At 38.2% G+C, this 27,240-nt stretch overlaps 1 long non-coding RNA gene across 1 annotated transcript; it reads left to right on the top strand.

Annotated features, from left to right (window-relative positions):
* The first annotated feature begins 257 nt into the window (after positions 1-257).
* Positions 258-26,504, top strand: LOC103160729. The gene is made up of 3 exons (XR_004772127.1): positions 258-315; positions 24,891-25,004; positions 26,493-26,504. It is a non-coding gene; the product is annotated as an uncharacterized LOC103160729 (long non-coding RNA).
* Positions 26,505-27,240: the final 736 nt, after the last annotated feature.

The following is a 27,240-nucleotide window of genomic DNA, read 5'->3' as shown; positions in this document are numbered from 1 at the left end:
TTAATTCTAGCCCTCAGGAGGTAGAGGCAGGCAAATCTCTATGAGTTTGAGGTGAGCCTAACTGGCATAACAAGATTCAGGCCAGCCAAGACTACACAGCCAGACTTACTCTCAAGAACAAAACAAAACAATAACAACAACAACAAAAAAAAGCAAAATGTGTACTCTGGGTAGAGGGAAGACAAGAAATGCTATGAGGAAATATCCAGTGATCCTTTGAAATGGTGATTATACTATCTGAAAATTCTAGATAAGAGGAAGCACCTTCACCAAACTCCAGCACAACTGGTTAGCAGTGCATAGAGTCTATCACAGGTGAGTCTTGGATCAATGACTTGAAATACTGACTGACATATAAGCAGTTACTGCATTTTGACATTCTGGATCAATTTGAAAGCATTTAGAATCACCTAGGAGACACACCTCTGGAGTTGTCTGTGAAGGCATTTCCAGAGAGGTTTAACTGAGAATGGAATAGCACCTTATTGTGAATAGCACGGTCCCCATGACCTGAGGGCCTGGACTGAATAAAAAAGGAAGAAAGCTAGTGGAATGCCTGCATTTGTCCCTGTTTACTTCCTGACTAAAAAGGCAATGTGACCAGGGCCTCACACTGCTGTCCTTGTACCTCCCCCATTATGAGTTGTACTCATAATTGTCAGCCAAAATAAGCCCTTCCTCCCTTGAACTGCTTTCACCAGGTATTTTATCACAGGAATTATCCGTAATGTACAAGTAATTAGTACATAGGTGGAGACAGCGTAGGGCTTATCTTTACTTCTTTTCACTTAACTGGAAGTCTGGACTAGAAAAAAAAAATGACATCTTGCCCGTTCTTTTCACCTGACAGTTTAAGAGTTATGAGGTGTCTATTTTGCAGAGCTGCTATGGAGTTGATGTCTATGTGAGATCAGATCACAACCACAATTGCACAACTAAAGGAGTTCACCAGGAACAAAGTGCTTAATTATATGTACAGATTAGTGTGTGTTATGTATACACACTGGTGTATATAAAGCGTCATTTTTTTGTTTGATCTAATCTCATGAGAGGTAAATGAAATATCATATGTTGGCCACAGTTATGTCATCAGCTTCCTTGTTTATATTAAAACAAGCTCCACCAGATTTTTGTTTGCAGTAACAACAGTTAACTAGCATGTTTCCAGATACATTAGCAAAGCCTACTAAAGTAGTAGTTTATCCTCAGAACACATACCTTTTCATTCATAAACATCACAGACAGCTCACAAGGCTATGTCATAAAGTCCAACATTTTCTTTCCCCAAGCATGCCATTGTTTTCTTTTTCCACACTTATCATAACTCTAAATAACCTGTAAATTATGACATAACTGAAAGGGTGGGAGGTTCAAAATGAGATCATATAAGATTGAACCCAAATTGTGGCAAATTATCCTTGACCTTATATCACTGCTCCAATACTATGTAACTATCTCATATATATCACTTAAAGAACTTAAAGAGATAAAACATAGTCTTTATGTTTTAAATGGATGGTAAAAGTTGTGATCATAAATTGACAGAAATAGTTAAGAGAATGTATTGAACTTCCAAATCATATGATTTCCTGTAAGGGAGACACTGTAGCCCTGTCTCCTAGGAGCTAGCTACAGGTAGCTACAGGTATGCTTGATTACGCCCCGCTTGTGAGGGCGTGATCAGGGGAGGGTCAGGATGATGCCTGGGGAGTTCTTAAGGGGGCGGCAGACACGTGGGAGCCCCCTCCCTAGCCTGCTACCTCTGGGCACTCTCTCTGGCTTGTGTTTGCTGTTGTTATCTGAATAAAGATATCCTAACCCTACGGACTACAGCTCGTCTCAATCTCGTTATAATTTCCACTTACCTTCTCTTTATTCATTGACTTCCTTTTTTCAAAACCCAAATAGAACATGCATCTTTCTCAGTTTTTTTAACTTTTATTGAATAGCCCAACATGCATGCATATATTTATGTTTAAATATATATGAAACATTTGCTTATTTTATACTTATCCTAATGATTTCCATTTCATTTTTGAACATAATGTTTCATAACTATTAGGCGAATTAAACCAAGTTAACAAGATAACTTTGGTTTCTGTTAATCATAGGTAGGAGAAAGGGCATTATGAACTAAGTATTTTTCTCTGAGGTTTTATTAAAACAAAAAGCCAATAATAATAACAAAATATTCCTTTGTAATTTAATAACCCCCAGGAGTGAACCATCTGCCAAACTTGTCTGCAGTGGCTTAAGCCAAGCTTTTATTTTGTAAATTATTTATCTACTATTCACTTTCAATAAAATCTCTAGTTACTGCCTTCTCTGTAAATAGACTTAGCACTTAAAGTTCATGCCTGGATAGAGGATTGTCTCTGGTTTTCTTTCTAAAGGAATCTATGGATTTCATGGGATTATTAATGATTATACCTTTTCTTTATTATCCATATAATTTCGTTTTTAAAATGTGAATTCTCAGTATTTCTGTATCTTATTCTATTAATACCCTCTGTAGCTTTACTATCTGTGTCTGTGAAATCCATGCTGTCTTTTGTTGTCTCAATAACCTTTACTAATTCCTAAATTTAAAGTATATTATATTGGATCACTATAAGGTATGTATAAATTTTTACATGTAAGTGATAGTGTTAACTACTCTTAAAGATAACTGTGCAGATGTAATCCCATCTCTTGTATTGTACAATATAATCTACCGTCTTTAAGTAAGAAAAATGCCAGAGAAAATATAATAACAAAAACACAGAAACTAGATCTAAATGACAAGTTACATGGAAACTTAGAATGCAACAACTGTAAATATAATTGAATAGTAAATATAATTAAAATAACAAGCCATGGAGCTTTGTGACCCCTACCACTCAATAAGCATTAACCTAAAATTAAATGTGCTGATATTAATATTTTACACAGGAGAAACTGTACACCATCAAATACAAGTTCATTGGAGCACATCCTAAAAACTATCAACCATGAATAGAACAACTTTAAAGAAGCATTGTCTAGTTTGCCATGGTGACACACACTTTTAATCCTAGTACTTAGGATACACAGGCAAGCAGATCTCTGTGAGTTCAAAGCCATGTCAGCCTGGTGTACACAGCAAGTTCTAGGACAGACAAGGCTACAGAGAGAGACCCTGCCTCCAAAACAAAACAGAAGAAATTTCATATGTATCTAACTATGTATACACTATTTAAAATATTGTATACTATTTGAATAATATAAAACCTGGCCTGCTTGATAAGGCTAGAAAAAACTTTTTTAAAAGAACTAAAAACATCAGGCAGTGGTGGTTCATGCCTTTAATCTCAGCACTTGGGAGGCAGAGGCAGGAAGATCTCTGTGAGTCTGAGGACAGCCTAGTCTACAGAGTGAGTTCCAGGACAGGCTCCAAAGCTATGCAGAGAAACCCTGTCACAAAAAAAGGAACCAAAAATTTTAGTGAAATTTATTCATTGCGAAAAACATAATATGACTAAAGTATAAAAGAAAACAAAGTCAGTAGTATGCAGATCTATTGAGTATTGTATTAGTTACTTTTCTGTTCTTGTGATAAAACACCATGACCAAAAGCAGTTTATAGATGAATTTATTTTGCCTTATGGCTCCAAAACAAAAGCCCATGCTGTCAGGGAAGGCACAGTGGCAAGGAGGAAGATAAGAGATCGACATTTTTATTCATACACAGGAAGCAGAGTCAGAGCTGGAAGTGTGGCAAAGCTATACACCCTGAAGGCCCAACCGCAGCAGCATACTTCCTCCTAAAGGCTCTACCTCCTTGAATTCCCATAACATCCCCAGTCAGCACCAGCAACTAGGCATCAAGTACTCAGATGCCATGTGAGGGATGTTGCCCATTTAAACCAGCACAAGTGTTTTCTGCTAACCAGCAAATGCATTAAATCTGGGAGTACACAAAGTCCCCATCCTTACTGAAGAAGTCACAAATGTGTAGAGTGCAGCATCTTGAAAACAGTGAACTGATAAAATCCATATGAATAATACTGTTTCAGAGGATGATAACTTGAACTGTGGTGTTGTAGTCTCTTGTTAAGCCTTTTATACTTGGTTGGCAGCTACTTGAACATAGCTACTACACCTTTCCAACAAGAAAATTTTTCAGCAGTATCTTGTGCTCAGTGTCTCTAATGTGGCACTGATAAAGTCTGTATTGAAAAAAAAAGGAGAAAGAAGTTAAAAAATGGAAATGTAAACAGCTCAAAAATCTTATCAATATGGTTATAAATTACTTGCACTACATATATAGGTGATCTCAACTCTTAAAAGAAACAGCTCTTAAATCAAAATAAAAACATTCTGTTCCTTTACACATACATATTAATGAGGACTGAAATCCTCAAAATTGCAGATAACCATCATTGTGTGGTATCTTTGGATCTGTTTTCTTACTCATGAAATAGGAATGGAATTATAATAAGCTTAGATGTGATCACACTTTGAAAAGTACAAAATGTCACAGAGAGAGTGATGTTAATTCTGGCACTACTAAAGTGAGACAGAGATATCAATCACCTGGAACTGCAGACCAGGTAAAAATTCAGGGCTGTAGACTCCAAACAGGAAACGGATTTTGTCAAAATGTGGGTACATGGGGTCAGGGCCATAAAAAGGGAAACTGGCAAGTTGTTGGAAAGCAAAGGTTAATAATCTAAAATGCTGAGACAATAAATAAATAAATAAATAAATAAATATTTTTTTTAAAAAAATAACCTGCCTTAAGACAAACCTAGGTAAGATAGTTGAGGCAGCCAGGAATTCCCAGAGCAAAGTGGAAAGGCAATCTCAGACTGGGCAAACACCTGTACACATAATAAAATGAAAGATAAACAAGAGGCCAAGTTTGACAGCTTCTAAAGGCTGTCTGGTAATTTTGCACCTCATTTCCAGTGTATTCATAGACAAGCCTGAGTCCCTGAAGGACAGATGCCCTGGAGCATGTGTTTGAGGTAAGGAAATCTACACAGAGTCAATAAGTTTCTCCTAGAAAAATCCTGGCAATACTGGACAGCAAGACAAAGCATTGTCGGATCTATAGACAGATTCCCCTTAGGTTTTATGCTATGCTTTCATGATTAAACAAAATGTTTTGAAAGTAAAGAGACTAAATCAGGTGTTTATGCACTCATTAGGCACTCCATATGTATGATTTCAGATGAAAATGAAAACATTTTTCTGCTCTTGTGTCTTATGACCTAAATTTACTAACTTACTCCCTCAACTTAGTTGACAGATAAACTGAAGCAATGCACATGTAAATGTTTCATGTAAATGCTTGGTATAACACTCCTGTATGGGGACAAATGATTCTCATTAGGTAGCTGTTTGATTTCTATTTCTAAATTCAAGACTGAATACCAGATGTGCAAGCCAGATGTTAGTAGGATCACCCATGAACTTCAGGCCAGGCTCTCTTAATAATGGAAAAGTGGCATGCTGGTAAGGTGTCAGAGCTCAGCATCAAATTGGGTTTTGGTTTTGGTTTTGGTTTCCTGCAAGCACTTTGTACTTCTTCTCTGAAGAACTTTGTTCCCTTCAGTTCATGGAAACAGTTACAGGCTATTATGCTAATGGACCATTGGGAATATGTGCCTGATTATTTCCTAAATTTTGGCCATTTGACAGAGCATTTCTGGTAATTGGGTTTACAAATGCTGGCTTTTCAAGTTTATCATTACATTCAGACATCTGTTAAATTTAAATTGGCATAATAACCAAGATGTGTCAATATAAAGATACTGCCATTAAAAATGTCTCAGGTATTGCTTGCTTCCAAATATTTTAGATTTGTTATTAGCATACTAACTAGTAAACAATCAAATGCAACATTAATTGTTCAGTACCCAAATTTGTTACTAATGGAGAATAGTTATTAATTAATACAGGTTTATTTAAATGTTAGGTTTTTTTTTCACATGGCCAACTCCATCAAAATAATTGCACTGAAGAGGTTAAGATGAGGAAATTCTAGTGAATAGACTTTTTTTTTCAGTCATTCTTAGGTTAGACACTAACTAACCCTATTTGGTAATTTATTTGTGCAAATAATCCCACAAGTTTGACTCCCTAAAGGTTTTAGTCCCTGCCCCACCCATGACATTTAGAAATACATATACCATGCAATATAGTTTGTTAATATATCACTGCTTTATTCTTCAAAGCATTTAAAAAGTCTAACCAAAATCTCCATGAAATGTTGTAATTCATACATAGGAATCCTATAACTATGTTCAGGAAGATAATTGATTATTCTTTAAAACTTAACTTTTGTGTTTATAAACATTACTGAACTTTGAAGGTATCCAATTCATACTTTTCTTCAGTTCCAAGGCATGAACACAAGGCCTCACATATGCTACATGCCCAGCCGCCTTGAGATTTGTAAATGTTTTGTACTTTTCTAATATTGAAAAATGAGGGTCCAGCTTATTCTATATTTAAGTTTAGAATGTACAGCCTAGAAATATTTAATTCATCATTAATTTTCCACATGTATTATGTATCTGTGACAAAGAAATTTAGGTATCATGTTTATTACATCAGCTTTCCATATAACAAGAATAGCGGCAATAAGAATGGGGGGCATTTACTGAATATTTCCCCTGTGACTGTGTCCTTCATTATCATGTTATACTCATTCATATGAACCTAGAAATTAATTGGAAGTTAAGACACCTAGCAACTATTCACCTACATTGTGATACTCACTGCCAGCCAGCAAGATTACTCTCCCTGGTGCTGAAACTGGCAATGAAAAACTGAAAGTTTCTCTAAGATGTAACCTGCCTTTGAAACTATTCATTGGATAAATATTCATACCTCAAGCAAAGTATTAAGGGCTAGCAATATAGCTCAGCAGGTAAAAGTGCCTATTGCTAAGCATGATGACCTGAGTTCAATCCCCAAGACCAAAATGATAAGAGGGAAATGTCTCTTATCACCTCCATTTAATGAGGGCTATCTTCCTGTATATGTGTTTCCCTTATTGGTTGATGAATAAAACACTGTTGGCCAATATAGGCAGGGAGATAGGTGGGACTAGGAGACAAGGAAAATTCTGGGAAAGGTAGGCAGAGAAAGAGGAGAGATGCCATGTAGAGACCTGGAGCATAGGATGCACCAGCCATTCTCTGGTAAGATAAGGCCATGTAGAAATACATAGGTTTATAGAAATGGGTTAATAATTAAGACAGAGATAACCAATAAGAAGCCCTAGACATTGGCCAATAGTTTTATAACTAATATAAATGCGGGTCCAGCTTATTCTATATCCGTGTGTTTATTTGGGGATGAAAGGCAGCTGCAGGACCAGGCAGGACAGGAAATTCCAGCAACATCCACTGGCATGTGGTTCATGCACACCGCATCCTACACACACACACACACACACACACACACACACACACACACACACACACAAATGTAAATTAATTCTAAATGTAATAAAATTTAGGAAAAGTAGACAAAACATTTAAAAATAAAATACTAAATTTCACACATGTTAGATTCTTAATGTGAAGTCATTATTAAATATTCTGCTTGTTTTATTAATATACTTTATTGTTGGAAAGTTGTTTCTAAGACATAGAAGTTCAAAAAAATAGTATACAAAACATCAAGATAAATGTTTAAGATGTCTGAAAACATATTACCACCAGCCAAATAGTTTAGTCTGTTCATGTTCAGCAGTATTTCTGTAGGTGTGAGAATTAAGGGATTTGTTTTTAAAGTAAATGCCTAAAATCTTATCCCTTAGTCACATTGAAGCACACTTGATTACCAGTAGTTAGCTTTTATTCAATGATTATAATGACTTAAAATATGATGAAATTGTTTTCCCCAGGAAGATTGTTTTATTGATCCTGAGTTGGGTCCACATCCAAGGGACAGGTATGCTCTTCTATATCCCTGTGCAGTGCCTGGTACAGGTTCTTCCTAGGTAGATTAATCCAATAAATAATGGGCATTGGTACCCTAAGATGCCATCCACATACATATTCATAGCAAAATCAGAACATTCTATATCTGGTAAGACCCTATCATGTTCTGACAGTGTTGTCTATATTCCTCTTCATATTCGTGGACTTTGGAAGCCAAAGAATCCATGCTTGGATGTACAATATTTATTCTTGCTTAAACTATATTCTTGACTAATAAATTCAGAAAGCTAATCTAACCTTTGTGTGTGGGCTCTCTCTTTTCATTAGTTTGTACCTTACCTGAAATTGCATATTATATAAAGTTACCTGTAGGGCTGGAGTGTACTTAATGTTACAGTACTTTCTAGTATGTGTGAGACCCTGGGTTTTGTCTACAGCAACAAAATTAACAACATTGTTAAAAATCAATCTTTATTTAAATTAAAAACAATCTTATTTTACATACCAATCCTAGTTCCCTCTCTCTCCAGTCCTCCCATTACCCCCACCAACTCCCCATCTCACCCTCTATATACTCTTCAGGGAGGGTGAGGCCTCCATGGGGAATCATGTAAGTCTGTCATATCATTTGGGGCAGGACCAAGGCCTGCCCCCATGTATCTAGGTCTAGAGAGTATCCCTCCATTGGGAATGGGCTCCCAAAGCCTATTTTTGCACTAGGGATAAATACTGGTTCTACTACCAGAGGCCCCGTAGACTGACATCCCAGGAGCCCCAACTGACACCCATGTTCATGGGGCCTGGTTCTGTCCTTTGCTGGTTTCTGAGCTATCAAACTGGGGTCACTGAGCTTCCCCTTGTTCAGGTCAGCTGTTTCTGTGGGTTTCCCCAGCATGGTCTTGACCCCTTTGCTCATCACTCCTCCCTCTCTACAACTGAATTTCTGGAGTTCAGCTCAGTGCTTAGGTGTGAATCTCTGCTTCTGCTTCCATTAGCTACTGGATGAAGGCTCTATGGTGGCATTTAAAGTAGTCATCAATCTCATTATAGGGGAAGGGCATTTAAGGTAGCCTCTCCACTATTGCTTAGATTCTGAGTTGGGGTCATCCTTGTGGATCCTTGGAGATTTCCCTAGTGTCAGGTTTCTTGTTAAGCCCATGATGGCTCCCTCTATTAAGGTATCTCTTTCCTTGTTCTCCTCTGCTTTTCCCCCAACTCAGCCTTCCTAATCCCTCATATTCTCCTCCTCCTCACCTACTCCCCTCCTCTTTCTTCTACCCCCCCTTCCCACTCTCTCCTGTGCTCCCAATTTAACCAGGAGATCTTGTCTCTTTCCCCTTCTTGGGGGAGGGAGGTTTATGTATGTCTCTTTTAGGGTCCTCGTTTCCTAGCTTCTCTGAGGTTGTGGATTGTAGGCTGGTTATCCTTTAGCAACAACGTTTTTAAAGCTACCTCTAAATTATATCAAATATTATTAGTTTTATCCAATTAAACATTAACTGTTTTCTTCTGTAATGAAGATACTTGTTCAAAAATTTATTTTTAACTTTAAACTTAGAGTTACCAGATTCTAACAGCAGCTCTTTCAAACAGAATTGAACCTGTATTTTTTGACTGAATGTGATCATGTACTGTTTTAACAGGACATGATTTTACTATCTTAACAATGCTTCCAGAGTCTGCTTCTCTTTCTGTATTCTCTTGCTGTAGAATTGGCACCACCAATTCCTTAACCTGTATCTGCTCTCTGCCTTTACTTCTAACCCTATAGACACTGTCAGACCCCCACAACACAACTGTGTCAGCACAGTTCAGACCTCTGTGGAACTGTCTCTGGATTATTGCCGTAATCAGAGAACCTGTCTGTTCTTCATGCTAACATCAGAAAACTATTTTTAAATGAATAAAATTAATTATATAAAAGGCACATACATGGTATTTCTCATAATGCCCCATGTCTTTTACCTGCTCTTTCAATAATCTGGAAAGCCTCTCACAACCACCTCTGTTTCTGGGATTCTTACTCATTTCTGAAGATTCCATTTGTACCTCCTTCATGAAGCCTTTTCTAGATCCATGGTCAGGTTAGCAGGGTGCCAGAGGCACACAAAGCTCGGAGAGCTTGATGAAGTAGGGAGAGAGTGATTGTAATGCAGGACAAGCTGGATTTGTCTTCCTGGCTCTATTGCATTTCAGTTTGTGATTTGAAGAAAATCAATCTCTCTAAATGTTGGCTCCTCCTGAGATTAACAGCACCTCTTTCAGTGAGTTGTTATCATGATGAAATGAGTTAATTTCATCTGTCACAGTAGCTAGGACATAACAAGAAATTGTGACTCTTCTCCCCACTTGGCCTCCATTGCAACCCTGGATACCTGAGAGATAACTACTCTCAGTGTTCATCTTGGCCCTGGCAGTGCTTGGTAGGCATTACGGAAACCTGTGGAATGAACATGTGAATAACTGGAAACACCTAAGGACACAATTGAAATAATCTTTTTGCCCATTTTATATCCAGAAAGAGTAACTAAGAAATAGCAGTTGGAGGCAAGAGAGATAACTCAGTGTTTAAAATCACTTGCTGCTGCCCTAAAGGACAAAAGTCAATTCTTGTCATTATACTGGGTGGCTCACAATCACCTGGACCTCTAGAACTCTGGCTCCAGAGGATATGACTCCCCTCTCCCCATAAATAAGTATCTTTGGCCAAAAATATTCTGGCTAGCTTTTTAATTTCCTTACATAACATTTAAAATTTTGCCTCTTATTTAATATTATATCTAAATTATCTCTTTGAGCATCCCAAAGTTTAGGTAAAAAGCAGGTGATGACAGAATAGCATAACATTAAAAGTGATGTGTTTTTGTTTTGCATCATTTGAAGTATCAATCTACCTGCCTATCTATGTTAAAGCCAATTTTTTGAGGCTATTTTGTTGTTCAATTTCTTCAAGATGTGATGTGACCTATGACCTTCCGTGCTGGTTCTAGATAAATACAGTAAGAAGAAATGCACCAGGATGTGGAGTTCTTATGAAATATAAGACTAGAAAGAGAAGGCTCCTCTGGTGGAATATTTGAAAGCTTTGTATGTTACTATGTCTTGTGTAAACTCAGAGCTTACTTTTTTCACCTCTGCTTTAGACTTCAAACATGGTATGGATAGACTTGTAAAACTCACCTACCACTAGAAATAAACATAATTGGAAAGATGTCAGAGGTCATTCTAAATGTATCAAGTTGGAGGTCTACAAAATTAGAGGTAATAGCCATGGCTAAAACAGCAACAACTTAATCATTTTTCACAGGAAGTAAACTACATATCTACACATTGTCATAAGACAGGTTGAGCTGCCACTACCATAATTATGTGGCACAAATTCTCTAAGCTCATTAATATATGAATTATTTTAAAATGAGTAGCAGTTCCATAGAATGAATATTAATATATAAAAACATAGATTCTAAAACAGAAAAATGCTTACTTAACATGATTTCTATAAGTCTTCTATTCTTTTAAAAATATGTACTTCCCATTATGAAGTTTAAAAGTAAACCTCATTTTTCATATCTCTCTCTATCTCTGTTGTTTTATTTTTAATTTTAGAAAAGAATTTATGTAAGCCAGGCTGGCCTGAGACTCACTATGTGTCTGAAGCTGACCTTACACACCTGATCCTTTTACTTCTATTTCCCAAATGCTGGGATTATAGCCATTTGCCACTATGCTTAGTTTTTATTGCTGTTGTTGTTTCCTCTCTTTATTCTGTATTCCCTGTTTCTGGTCATGGAATATTCAATGTTAAGAAAGTCCCATCTTCACTTCTCTGATATCTGGTGCCAAGATGGAATATGAAGTGTGGTAGTGTGTACTCCTCTCTTTTGATAGTAGAGTCCTGGTCTCCTTTCTCAGATATTAGAAGAGACAAAAACTTAAGTGGGGAAATATTTACTTAAGTGGGGAAATAGAAACTCTTGAGGAACTCAAGAAGTCTTTAAACTGAAAGAACTGCATATTGTCTACTCACACAAAGATGCAAACCTTACTTTGCAAAGCATTTATGTACTAGCAGTATGTCACTTTCATATATAATTTGTTTTGCATGAGTATGGATCATTATGTAAGGAGAATTTACAGCTTAAGGGATTCATTCTGCTAGAAAATGGAGAGACATTAAATTCAATAGAAAGAATTTGTGAAGCATCTTTCTGTGGAGGTCTTTCCATGAAAATTACCTATGCTATCTTAAGTGCTTAGCTTCCCAGAGATGGAAGGAAGAATTAAATAACACTTAAGTTCTTATCCAACATTTGGTTCTTTATTAGGAAAGTATTTTTGAAAGCAAAGTTAAATCAAAATCTTTCTAACCTGCTATTTCTTGCCTCTCATTTCTGCTAAGCTGAAAGTCCATCAGTCAATAGGGTACAAATATAGAATTTAAAATGATCTTTGATTGTATTTGCTTATATAGTTTTTGTTTGTTCTTCCAACTCACCCAAGTTTAAAATGAATATTAATTAAGACCTGTCACACCTGTCTCCATATTAGAGTAGATGAGTGCGACACTCTGAGACTTACTCCCTGAACCTCTTACTGAAAATATCATAACCACCAAACATATACCATGATATAAAATTCAGTATCTGTAAGAGGAGCAGAACTCTGGATCAGAAGCACATGGCATTATCTTACTCTTCTCTGGACTTGTGAGAGTGATACAGCTGGTAATCCTGCTAAGCTATAGAGAAACAGTCCATAAAACTATAACCTGTGAGCCAGGAGGTGGTCTGGCATGCCTTTCATCTCAGTGAGTTCAAAGGCAGCCTGGTCTACAGAGTAAGATCTAGGAGATCCAGGGCTACATGATACAGTGAAACATTGTCTCAAAAAATAAAAAATAAAAACCTATACCCTGTGATGTCATGGCATATAAAGCATGTGCCACCTGAGTACACTACTCCAAAGATATCTGGAATGTATCCTGATACTTGTAGCAAAAGAGAAATTTGAGGCTGGAGCTGGAGTTAGTCTACTAAAGCCTGACTGAGGAAAGTGTCACAGCTGTGATGACAAAGTTCTCTACCTGTGACCTGAGCACTGAGTTGGCTGATATCTGGGAGGAGCTGCACAGGAACCCAATCAACAACTTGCCTACATTGAAACAGTTGGAAGATGTGGCTCTTAAGAGGCAGCTTTAGAAAGAGAGAGGGATGTGACCCAAAATTATAAAGGCCCAGCCTCTCCTACTCAGTGGCAAATAACAGAATAAAAGTATTACCTTTACACCAGATGTCTGCCTGGAACTGCTGCTATTACTGAGAGATGTTTGGGAAAGAGACTGAGCCCCAAAACTACTAAAAGTCAGGACGTTCTCAGATGTAATCTTACTGAAATAAGATCTTTGTCAGGGTTAGCTTGTCCACTAAAGTGATCAAAAGCAAATATATTGGCAATCTACTACAATTCTGTAAGAATTATATCTCTGTCCTTTAAAACTTACACAGATAACTAGGCCGGTAAGATGATTCAGAGGGTAAAGGCACTTGCTGTGCAATCCTGGTGGCCTGAATTGTTCCTAGGAATCTGAGTAAAAGTGAAAGGAGATAATCAACTCCACAAAGGTGTGCACCACACACACATCATACACACACACACACACACACACACACACACACACACACACACACACACACAATCATAATAAAAACTTACAATTTTTTAACTCATACAGATATACTCCTAAAACAAATCTTGGTCCCCAACATCCCTGTCAGGAGGCAGCTGCAGAGCTGTGTGTTCTTCCCCCACACCCTTGGCAACCCAGAGGAATTTGTTTTCTATGCCAATTTCTATATAGACAAGGTGAATGATGGGCAGGGAAGACCCTCTAAATATTGGCCATGGAGGAACACAGAGTAAATTCAGAGGCCAATCAAATAATTTTATTTCCAGGACAGGAAATCTGAGAATTTGATAATTGCCAGGATTTTATAACTTATAAAAGCTAAAGGAATCTGTATGGTTCTTAGTTTTTCTGTCCCAAAGAAAGTCTTTACTATAGATATCTTGTTCTTAGTGTATGCTCCAATACACAGGAAGTTAATAACTTGGCCTTTAATTTATAAAGTGCCATTTCTGTACAATGTAGACTTAATATATCCCACGTGTAGAAAGAAGGACAGGTATGAATGTTGGTGCTACTGAAGAGATGATGAGATGATTGGAAAGAAAACCAACAGTCTCTTTCTCCTCTTTTTGTTTTGCTTTTTTTTTTTTTTTTTTTTTGAGACAGGGTTTCTCTGTGTAACAGCCATAGCTGTCCTGGCACTCACTCTGTAGGCCAGCCTGACCTCGAACTCACAGAGATCTGCCTGCCTCTGTCCCTGCCTCCCAAGTGTTGGGATTAAAGGCATGCACCACCAATGCCCGGCCTCTTTCTATTCTTTTTAGAGTAACAGAATATAGTAATACAATGAGTGGACTTCTGACTATTCCTAATAAAAGTTACCCTAGCTAACCTCTTCAAAATGACTATGTTCAGAGTGCAACCAGTAAGCAAAGGCAAGGCCTTCATCATCTAAGGAATCCTTTACAACAGCCTATTCCCCTTTCCACTGGTTAGTGAGGGTGCAAGCAAGCCACACAATGCCATCCAAATTAGGACACCACTCTAGTCAAAGCATACACAAGAGGTGTGGCCATTGGGTGAATGTAAAACAAAACCTGAAAGGCACTTAGGATGGTAAAATGAGAAACAGAACTCTATCTTGGGAACTTTCTGTTAATTTAGACATTTGACATATCAGCCAAAGCTACATTTTAACTAATATAACTGGCTTAATTAAACATTCTATTAAAAGTGGCAGAAGTCACTGCAAAGACTACTGTGAAAAGGCACATTCTCATAGCGTTGCCTTTGTCATTGGGGAAGTTACTGGAAAGACTGCTGTGAAAAGGCACATTTTCATAGTGTTGACCTTTTCTTTGGGGTAAGGATAAAAATTAGGAAACCATCATTCACTTTCATTTAAAGGCTTATTTATAACATGACTTTGTTCAAGGAAATAGCTATGTGGCTATAATATTGTACATGCTTACACACAAGTAGATATACTGAACTTGTGGAACAATGAAGAGCTCAGTATATAAAAATGGTGTGTGTGTGTGTGTGTGTGTGTGTGTGTGTGTGTGTGTGTGTGTGTGTCCTCTACTTTTCTAAGAATGACCCCAGGGTTTGTAGAAAGTAGGGCTATTTTCTTTGAGGTAAGAATAAGAAAGATCATAATGCTTCAAATGATTTTCTGGATTTTCTTAATTTCTTACCATAGTTCTATTCTTGTACTTCTTGTGTACTAATACTACTTTCACAGAAATGGGCAGATAGTTCAGTTGGTAAAGTACTTGGCACATAAACACGAGGAACTGAGAAAGATGTGAACCCAGAATCCATGTGAAAAACTAAGAGTCCCTGAGCAGCAGGGCATGGTGCTGTGCACTTGCAATCCTAACCATGGTGTGGAAGTAGACGGATCCCTGGGGCCCACTGACCACGCAGACCTAATCTGTGAGTCCCAGTGTCTTAGTTACTTTTCTGTGGCCATGTCAAAGCATCACAATCAAGGAAACTTACAAAAGAAAGCATTTAATTTGGTGCTCAGGGTTCTAGAAGGTTAGAATCCATGATCATCATGACTGGGAGCATGGCAGCAGGGAGGTGCCCAGGGTCCTGGAGCAGTAGCTGAGAGCTTATATCTGATCAAGCATGAGGTAGAGAAAGAGTGGGGGAGGGTGTGTGTATATGTGTGTGGGGGATAGAGAAGGAAAGAGAGAGAGGACTGGGAATGGCATGGGCTTTTAAAACAACACCCCAGTGACACACCTCCTCTAACAAGCCAACACCCCCCAGTTCTTCCCAAACAGTTCCACTGACTAAGGACCAAACATTCAAATATATGAGCCTATGGGGGCCATTCTCACTCAAATTAACACACCTAATGAGAGATCTTGTCTCAAAAACAGAGTAAATGACTCCTAAATAACAATGCCCATGATTTACTTCTAGCTTCCCTACTCATATGCATGCATACCTACCCAATATGCAAGCATACACACACACACACACACACACACACACACACACACACACACACACACAAATATTTTTCAGCAAAAATTACTAGCTTCTAAGCAATGGCCATAAATACCATTCCTAGTTCATTGATTGGTAATGTGAATCGAAAAATGATTTACTTAAACTGTACCATTTCCCCCTCTTTGAGGTTTTCTACATTAATCTCATGATAGAGGATGTGGTCTGATAAGAATAAAGAAACCTGTGGTAAAATGAGAGGGAAGTTAGTGGTGTTAAAAGTGAAGCAGTGATAGAAACAAGGAGAAGGAATGTTATATATTCAATCACAGGAATGGACTATTGTGGAGTCACGGGAGTAGAGACTGTAAAGATGCAGAACCACATCTTCTTGCACCCTGGGTGTCCTCCAGCAATGTCTATGAAAGCAGACAACCTGACAACAGTTTGTTTTTTTTTAGATAACTCACACTGCACCATAAAGGTATTAAAGGCATCACTTAGGTGTTGTTAGATTTTATGCTATATAATATAAAATAGCATGTGATTTAGTCTAAAGAAATCAGAAATTTAAGGCAGAAATAGTTGGTGAATTTAGAAATTGATAAGAAGTATAGCTTATTCTGAGATCCGAGAACAGAGTGGCAATAAGGAATGGTATATTCTAAGGATCAATATAAGCATCAGAGGTATGGGTACAAAAGTTTATGGGTTATGATGTGAAGCATGGAGGCCATAAAATGTACAGGTTGTAGACAAATAGGGATCAAATGCAAGACAAAGTTCAGGACTCAGAGCTGAATACATTAAGAACCCTATAAAATTGAGGCTTTGGTGGAGCCAAATGAAAATGATGGGCCTTGGCTGGCCAGTGTATTCTTCCATAACCATGGCCATGGATATATCCTTAAAAATGAAGTTTTTTTTTTATAGTAGAGGGGCATTGAATTGAAATGGGCAACACTGAGCTAAAAATATGCCAACATGCTTCTACATCATATGACATTCCAGTCTTTGGGGAAAGGACCAATTGAATGTTTTTCAAGGGAAGCCACATGCAATAGAGAAGGATTGATTATTAAATTAAAGCAAATGAATGGAGTGAATGTCCTGAAATGAAGTTTCTAGAAGTTTCAATGGGAACATTTCAGAGGGAAAGAAATCTGGTTAGCAAGGGAGTACAGAGAAGAGTATATAGGATAAATAACCTGGGTTTCATGCAAACAGAAAAAAAAAAAAACTACTTTGAAGTTAGTTGCCTACTATTTTTTTCAGATTTCTTTTATTTGAAATAGAAACAAGATTGTTTTACATGACAATCCCAGTTCCCTTCTCCCTCCCGTTGTACCCTACCACCACCCCCCAACTAAAACCCTACCTATCCCATATCATTTCTGCTCCCCCTGGATGGTGAGGCCTTCCATAGGGTATCAGCAAAGTCTATCATATCCTTTGGGATAGAGTTGCCTACTATTTTATCTCATCAATGTGGTGATATTTTGTTTATGATATAACAAATAAAGCTTGCCTGAAGATCAGAGAATCAAAGCAGCCAGCCACTAGAGAGTTCTCATCTCTACCAATGCTCAGACCAAAGGGGTAATCCCATCTTCAAATTGCATCTCCAGACTCCACTGCTCCTCTAACTGCACTGCTTTCCACCAAACCTCAGAATTCATTTAGCTACACCTGTCTCTTCTTGCCTTATATTCCTCTTTCTGACCTGCCATATCACTCCTGTCTCCACCTCCCTAGTGCTTTGCCCCTCTGATCTTCAGACAAGCTTTATTTGTTTATCATAAACAAAATATCACCACTAATCATTCTTAAGAAGATGTAACTATGGGTCCTCCAAAGAAGTATTTATAGGACTGACCCCACAAAAATACTAGAGTTTTTCCTCTCCCAAAGTATACAGTAAGTTCATTGCCAGTATCCCCATTTCCTGAAATTAATTATTTGGTGGAAGGTAGGAGCTTGAATTTAAATAATAGCAAAATAGTCTGATGTTATCATAAGAAGTAAAATAAGTTTCCTTTGTTCATAAAATAAAATCTTATCCACAAAGAGAACCTACTGTCGTTTTTTGTTTTTGTTTTTGTTTTTGTTTAGTTAGCCTCACCATGCAGAAACACCTTTCCCATATCACTTAGCTGTGCCTTTTCCCATTAGAATCAAGTGCTGCCTTCAAGAGGCATGCCTGCCAAGGGATCTCTAAAAAAATCAACAAGAAATCCAATGTCAATTTCTCAAGAAAGACATGTGAAGTGTGATGGGACTCTAGGGGTTAGACCACTTCTAAAAGACTACGGCAAAATTAAGTGGCACATAGATGGCCTGAATCCCAAGAGATCTTTGTAAAATATAATGTAAAAGATGGAGACCACTTTAGAGAATTTTTGGCATAGCTCTCAACTTTCAGAGGAATGTAGAAATTGGATATTATAGAAAGAAAAACATTACACTAAAGGAAATTAGCATTGTCATTAAGACTAAAAAATAATATTTAAGGACAACATAGAAATGAGTAAATGAATGCAATTTGAAGAGATCTATCCTTTCACTATTAATTTTTTTTAAAACATCAGTCTTTAATAGTTACTGCTACAATACATTCTGTTTTTGAATATGTATCAATAACCCCATGATGATTTTTCCAGGATAGCACCAATTTAATTTAAACAATTTCCAAAGCATACCATTTGCCAAAACATATAGCTGCAATAGGTCCTCTATATCCATAAGGTCTGTATCTATGGATTTAACCAACTTTGCATCAAACATTTTGTAGTTGCATCTGAATGGAATAGGCCCCCCATCTTTCTCTTTGTGCCTTAATTGATGCAGTATAGGAGCTATTTACATACATTTACATTGTGTTAGGTATTATGAACAATGGAGGGATGATTTAAGGAATACAGGAAGTTGCATATAATTTATATGCAAATCTGTGCTGTCTCATCGAAGGACTTGTGCATCCATGTATTTTATTTTTAGAGAACCTACAGTCAACCCCTGACAGATACTGAAAGTTGATTTTATTTGCATTGGTGGAATTCCATATAGTTCAGAGACTTCTTTAATCTCATCCACAGGTAATAAACTGTAACCCTCTTTTCTTAAACTCACTAAAGGAAAATAATTACTTATAGTAAAGCATCAACTTAAAGATAATCCTTTTGTCACAGTAATGGGCTCAGCCTATCAACTCTATAAAGTACTAAGGAATCCCACACAGTTTAAAAGTGGGTAACACAGTTTGAGTTCAGACTTAACTAGGCAATTTAAAAACTGTGCACTCAGGGTGTTTCAGAGTCCTGGACACATCTTTCTTGAGGCAGCAACAATTGTGCCACATATGGGTTCTTCAGATGTTGTAAGCATTTCCGGAAGTTGTAGAGGAGATTCTTAAACCTAAAATGATGGCATACTTTTATTTTGTCCTTGCTCATGGGCAGCACCAAATAAAATCTCCCACAAAAAGATCCCAGGAAAAGGAAGTGGGGTGAGACATATAACTATAGGGATAGAGATATTCTAAAAAGAATCCAGACTATCATCTCTGGAGTTAGAACCACAGCAACTCAGCTGTGAAAATAAAAGGCAAGAGGATCTTGAGTATCTGCCCAGGATTCACTAGAGAGTAGTAAGGTCAGGAGCATGAGGCAAGTCCTCATATTAGTCTATGTTTCTCCATGTAAGAATCTAATTTAGAATAAATGCTGATTTCCTCACAAATGTCCAGAGAAATGCCTTCTCTTCCCCTTGGGGATGACCTGCTTAGGGTATTCAGTCAACAGAAGTTTATAGTGGGCTACTTGTTCTAAGTTCTAGATACCCCACTGTGTAGGAGACACTTGCTTTCATGGGTCCACCCTATAGGGGCCAGACAGATACAAAAAAGTAATCAAATCCAGTGATGATTCCATCAATGATTTTTTGAGAAATAGGCAAGTAGAAAGGAGTACTGGCTCTAAAAGCAAGACTAAAACCCTGCCAGACATATGTTAAATCCTGAAGCTCCAAGATGATAGCTTGTACACGTTGCAGCAAAGGCTGGGCCTCAGAGCTTGGGGTACCCTATTCCTAGGATGGTTCTGTTCCCAGTACCTATGGCTGTTCTACAGAGCTGGACAATACTATTGCTGAGTTTCCGGAACTGTTATTTCACTTTGTTGATATGGCTACCATCCTAGGGTCTGTACTTACAGGCAAGAACCTATCAAATTCTCCCTGCAGAGGTTCCAACTGTAGCAGGCTTCTGTCCAGACTCCTATGACTTCTGAAATCACAGTGGAATTTGCCAAGATCTCAGAATTAACAGTTTGCTCATGTAGTGCCATCAAGATTTAAGCCAGTAGAAGCCACATCTAGGCCCATGTGAACCAAGGCCAAAGAGCTCTTGTGTTCCTTGACCAGAATCTTTAGGCATCACTGGGCTCCAGTGGAGAACCATTTCTTGGGGCTGAAAAGAAGACTTGGTAGTTAAAAGCTTTGCTGTTCTTGCTCAGTTTGGTTCTCAGAACCCACAATCCCTTGCAAATCCAGGTCTAGGGCATCTGATACCCTCGTCTGGCTTCTAGGGGTACCCATATACAGAGACACATAAATAAAAAGAAAACAAACATTTTAAATCCCTCCTGAGTGCCTTGGAATTCCAAAGAAAAACTCTTCCCCAGATGCCCTGTGGCTGTGAAGAGCGGTAAACAGCCTTTGAGTTCATGGAGATGTCCTCAGGGCCTTTTACCTTACTGTGATGCAAAGTACTGGCTCTCTTTTATGCTGCTAATCTCTTTAGCAAGCACTTTCTCTAGGCAACCCTCACTTTTTCTGCCTTCCTTCCTGGGTCAGGCTGTGGCTTTTCCAAATCTTTCCTGTAATTATACATTCTGCCCTTGAGTCCTGACATTGTTCCCTAATCCTACTATACCCAAGCAGCAGCCTGGATGCTTTTGTTTAGATATTTGCTCCACCAGATATCTTTAAAGTTCCAGGACATGGGTACTGTTCAGGCAGAGTATTTTGTGACAAGAGTAGCTTTTACCCGGGTTCCTAATAGCTGCATCTGAGGATGTGTTAGCATGACCTTTCGAAGAGCCTGTTCCAGCTCTTGCCTAGATTCCCCATCCTCTGAGCCCTCATTAAAATCATCGACAATGTTCTCTTTTCAACATTTTAGACTATTTCTAGACTGTTCCTCTAAAATCATCTAACCTCCACCAGTGTACCCAGTTCTCAATACACCTCCACATTTTTAGGTAAAGTTATGGTAATAATCTCCAATTATTTCCAATTAATTTTCATCACTCTAATGAAATACCTGAGGCTGGTTAACATAAAGATGGCTTTCTTGTTGACAGAGTCACGAGGTGACTCATGGAATTACATGGCAACAGAGAGGTAGTACACCTGTCTGTTTGCTCTCCCTTGTTCTTAAAGAGCTTGATTTTTTGAGAAATAGGCAAGTAGAAAGGAGTACTGGCTCTAAAAGCAAGACTAAAACCCTGCCATAAAGACTTAATCTAACCCTAATCATCCCCAAACCACACATCTGAACTAAACAATATGACTACTTCCATGATAGTAATGTGTCTTTCAACAGGGCTTGAATTTCAGCACATAAAGCCTTTGAGACACTCAAATTGGCTGACTATTTAGGATCTTCATCTTGTGTGATCTCAGATAGGTTTTTCTCTTTCTCTACTCTGTTTCCTTCTAGAATTGTCTATTGGCTGATAAATGATAATCTTGATAACTACCACATTGACTACTTAGTGTATTCTCTCTCTCTCCCTCTCTCTCTCTCTCTCTCTCTCTCTCTCTCTCTCTCTCTCTGTCTCTGTCTCTGTCTCTCTCTCTCTGTGTCTGTCTCTCTCTCTATGTGTGTGTATGTGTGTATTCAGGTGCACAATTTGTGTGTAGGTGTGTGTTGTATATGTATGTATGTCTACTTGTTTCTCTCCTGGTCTTCTCTGTGTGTGTGTGTGTGTGTGTGTGTGTGTGTGTGTGTGTGTGTACCATGCTGACTACTTAGCATTTGCTCTGTGTGTTCGTGTGTCTATCTTTTGTGTGTGTGTGTGTTTGTGTGTGTGTTTCTCTCTCTCTGTTGCTGTCTCTGTCTCTTTCTCTGTCTCTGTCCTCTATGTGTGTCACTATATCACACTATTTAACATTCTCTCTCTCTGCCTCTCTCTCTGTCTTCTCTTTGTGTGTATGTGTGTGTCTATGCCACACTGATTATTTTGCATTTGCTCTCCCTATGTGTTTCTCTGTCTTCTGTGTGCGTATCTCCGCCTCTGTCTCTCTCTGTGTCTCTGTCTCTGTCTCTGTCTCTCTTTTGCCCCAGACACTTAGAAAGTTATGTTCAGGAGGGTATGAAGGCATATATAGGAGGTAAGGGTATAGGCTGAGTTGGATGGAAAGCTCAGAATAGGCTGCCTAATATAAACCTGTCTCCAATCCAGACTTCTTAAAAAGGCTGTCCTTGCTGTATCAGGCATTTTTCCAGACATTCATGGAGTGATATTTTTGCTCTCATTTTGCTATAATTTGTTCTGTGTAGAACTGATTTTGCAACCTTATGAGAGGGGAAACAGGGTCAGAGGCTGATGATGGAGAGTGATGATTTGCAGAACGTGTGTGAAGCCCTTGTGAGTGAACATACAGGGTGGGCAGCTGATTAACCTGGGGATCTAGGCCTGAAATTCTGAGTGTCATGATTTGATGTGTTCCACAGAAGCTCATATTTTGTAAACTTAATCCCCAAATTCATATGTTGGTGGTATATGAAGGGGCTAGTTAGTGTTGGATGAGGTCATGAGGTGGTATCTTCATGAAGGCACATTGATAGCTTTGTAAGAAAAAAGGAAAGAATCCTAAGCTAGCATCCTTGCTCTGTCTTGCACTGTGATGGCCTCTTCCCCTGTCATCCCAGACTTCCCAGCTTTTGGAACTCTGAGAAATAAATCTGTGTTCTTCACAGATTACCTGGACACTACTGTATTGTACAACAGCAGAAAGCAGCCTAAGACACTATACCACAGATACATTTTTATATCAACAAGGTCCTCATATTTCCTCATCCAAAATTATACATGTAAAACATCATGAAAGACTGTGAAGATATATATTTTGTTTCACTCTACTGAAGTGTTTGGATTTGTTTATTCAGCCCATAAAGATATTAAGCAGGTATATTGCTTATAATAGGATTTTTTTGTGTGTGCCACCAACTCGTTAACAAATCATGGCAAGGAAACTTAATTTTAGTTATGAATGCTTGGCCTTATTTTATGCTTGTTTCTTACTAGCTCTTATAACTTAATTTAACCAGTTTCTCTTTGTCTATGTTTTTCCTCAGGGCTTTCTACCTTTCTTTCCTTCTGTACACTGTACTCCATCTAGCTGGCTGGCAGCTAACTGGCTGGCTAGCCCCTGGCATCTTTCTCCCTTGTTCTTTCCTCCTTCTTCTCTCCTCTAGATTCGTCCTATTTATTCTCTCTGCCCGAAAGCCCTACCTATCCCTCTTCTACCTAGCTATTGGTTGTTCAGCTTTTTATTAGACCAATCAAGTGCCTTAGGCAGGCAAGGTGAAACAGCAATATATCTTTATATCATTATACAAATGCAGCATAAACAAATGTAACACATCTTTGCCTAGTTAAAGTAATATTCCACAACAATTGCTATTACTTTGATTGTAACATTTTTTTTTTGCTAGACTATTCCAAGAATTGTTCGATTTCCAGTGTTTAGATCTTCCCATTCACACTAAACACTGGTTGCATCATTTAATCTCTATGGTAACCAAAGCAAGCACCTCTTCCTATGTGCCAATGCCTTCTATGGTTGGTACTACACTGTGGCTGAGATCTGCTGAAAGAGGTGGAGTCATGAATCTACTGGAGGAGTCTTAGCTACTTTGGTAACATGGATATTAGGATAGGAAAGGAACCAAATTATCAAATACAAAAAGGGAAGCAGAGTCTGGTTAACCAATTTTAGGAGAATCAGAAGTCAGTGACAGGACCTGGAAAAGACTTATAGTTTCAGAGTAATATGAGCACAAGTTGTAACAAAACATCTGAGCTGGGCATAGTGACCCATGCCTTTAATCCCAGCACTCAGAAGGCACAGGTAGGTTGATCTCTATGAGTTTGAGGCCAGTCTGGTCCAAATATCATGACAGCCAGTTTCATGACAGCCAAAGTTATATAGTGAGACTGTCACAAACAAACAAACAAACAAACAGGCAAACAAACAATCCAAAAGACATAGTGAAGCATCTGAAACATTTCTAGTCTATTCCTTGTTGCCCTGTCTGCTTCAGCACCCCATTTCTCCCATAGGGACTCCACAGGCATTTTGCAAGTATAATCACTGTCCCTTCTAAGCATGTGAATTTGTTATCTACCCCATAGATCTGAAGCTTGTGGGCAAGAACAAGGCCATGCATCTAGATTTCTGATTTATTTTTACACTAAAGTCAGGATTGTGAATTTCATTAAAAATTATATCAAAGCAGGATGATAAAGCCATTCAGGTTTTTTAGCATGTCAACCCTTTCTGATGTTAGCTACTCAACTTACAGCCACAATCTTCTCTGTCCCCACCTCCTCTTATGCCCCTCTCCCACCTCTCCTTTTCAACCTCTCATTGTCTGCCCCAAATCACCCTTCAAAGTTCAACTCCACAAACACTTTCTACGAAAACCCTTTCCAAATATTTGTGGTATCCACTTTTGAGGATCTTGAAGAACTTTGTTTTATTTTATAATTTTTACATGTAACTCTTATTCTCCCCACATGAATCTGAAACTCATAATAATGTTGGTACCTTATTCACTCTATTTATTGCCATCCTTACAATAGTCTGCTTTTCAGGGTTCTCAAGGATGTGGTGAAAACCTGCATGTGTTTCCTGTCCGTACTCCAACGATATATACATGTATCCTGTCACATAATGAAGGATGCACCTTGCCACCATAATGTCTACAGGTGAAACAAAATTGCATGCATGGTCTTATGCTGTATAGGACAAGGTATAATTTTTCTACTTGACAGTCTCAAAAGTTGCATTAAAGAAGGATCTTAAAAACACCCAAGAAAGATAAATTGATAATTTATGACAAAATGGACTACAGCTGTGTTTACCATCTAGCACAATAGCAAAATTCATATGCAGCATGGTGGTATTTGATTTTTAAAATAATGTTGATCTGGGAGACAGCACTGTCAGTAAAGTGAGTCTGGCACCCAGAAGCCTTAGCACCATTGGAAACACAAACTTAAATAAAACCATTCCTCTTTTGTATATCTGTCCCATTTTTCTTGTATCAGGCCTGTCAGCATTTTGTGACCCACCCATTACAGTATGTTTCCTCTATGTGTGAAACTATGATGGTAAATTTTACATTACAAGAAGACTACTAGGCCACATGATGCCTAGTGTGAACTCATACACTGAGTACAGAAGTTGGCCTTCTTTAATGTGAATAGCCCTCATCTAATCAGCAAGGCCTGAGTACAAGAGGACCTGCCCCTAAAGCACAGGGAGACTCTTCCTGCCTATCATAAAGTTCCAACTTTCCCCCGACTTCTTACATGAGCTGGAATATCAGTTCTTCTTGGGTCTTAAACCCACTAAGTTTCAGATGAGAAATTTTATCAGGAGTTTTTCTACAAATGTAACCATGTCATCAGACCCCTTGGGTCTCCAGAGCCACTGACTTCAGAGCTGAGATTTCTTGTAACTGTGTGAAACAATTTCTCATTATAAATCTCTTCATGTAACTATACAAATACATGTAAACATAAAACTAACAATATATATTGTATATATGTATACATATATATGTATATACAGATGTGTAAATAAAAAATAAAGTGGGTTCCATTTCTTTGGAAAGACTTTATTGCTACAGAAAACGTTTATTACCTTTATCACTGCAAACTTGGTACTAAAAAATGGGTACCATTGTCAACTGAAGGGCTTCAACATTGGGCAAAACTTAAAGAACCTGCATCCCCTGAGCAGGGTGCTAGTGAAATGTAGATATTAAAGGTGAGGTGAGAACAAGAAGCTTTCTTGTAGAATAATGGCAGTCTTTATTATAATGGGACAAAGTAGTGGCTGTATTATGTTTCAATACATTGTAGGATGTAGAAGTGATAAGTAATGAAATTAGATGTGTATCTGCCTGAGTCATTTTTGTCATCAAAATGCTGAGGATGTGGCCTGACTCCTTTCACTATAATGAAATGTAGGACAAAAATGAAGTTGCGAGGAACCAGAACTTAAAGCCATGGGAAATCTTCTTCCTGTCCATATTGCACAGAGTGAAAAAGACTACTCAAAAAGAGAATGGCAAGGGTGTACCAGGACTATCAGTTGAGCACTGAGGCAATATTAAGGAGAACTGTCAGACTTGGTTCTTATTGGTCAGATGAAATCTATTTGATTGTGAATCTACTTTATCCTTCCAGTTAAAGAAGCCTGAAGTGAAAGTCAGTTAAAGGTCATTCCCACCACAACTCTGCAAGGCAAGACTGAATCCTCCTTGGTTTTCTACTTGGCTGCAGTGGGTAAGTGTGCCTTCACCTACTGCCTCATGGGTGAGTCACTTTCATAGTGCCAGAGATAGTGTCCACAGGGTCACACTGTCATTCCAACAGGCCTGATAGAAAATTTAACCAAAATCCATAATGTCCCCAACCCCCCTCAAGCTCTTATGTTTGAACACCTGGTCTTCAGTTGGTGTAACTGTTTTTGGAGATTGTGGAACCTCAAGGAAGTGGGGCCTGGCTAGCAGAAGTGAGTTCTTGGGGCAGTTCTTTAAATGTAATATATAGCCAACCCTGCTTCAGACTGTTATAGTTGTAGCCTCTAACAGCCTTGCCTTCCCTGCCTTGAAGATAGACTATACCCTTGGAAATCATGAGCCCAAATACACCTCTCCTTTAAATTGCTTCTGTCTTTTGTCACAGTGATGAGAAAGATCACTAACACACTTGTGACCTGGAATCTTTTTCTTTTGCATAGCTTCTCCCCTTCAGAATGTGAGTGCCTATCTTACTCTGTTCACAGTTATATTTTTGAAGATAATGCCTCGTTTGGTTTCATGGGCTAAGAGGTAGAAAGGAACTTAGCTTCAGGATAAATTGTATCTCTAGTCTCACTCATATCTGACGTAGATGCTTTAGGCTACAGATTTAACCGTTGATATTGGTATGA

This window comes from Cricetulus griseus (assembly GCF_003668045.3).
Source record: "Cricetulus griseus strain 17A/GY chromosome 1 unlocalized genomic scaffold, alternate assembly CriGri-PICRH-1.0 chr1_0, whole genome shotgun sequence".
NCBI lineage: Eukaryota > Metazoa > Chordata > Mammalia > Rodentia > Cricetidae > Cricetulus > Cricetulus griseus.
Note: the sequence above shows the minus strand (reverse complement) of the source record. Positions and strands in the feature narration are given on the sequence as shown.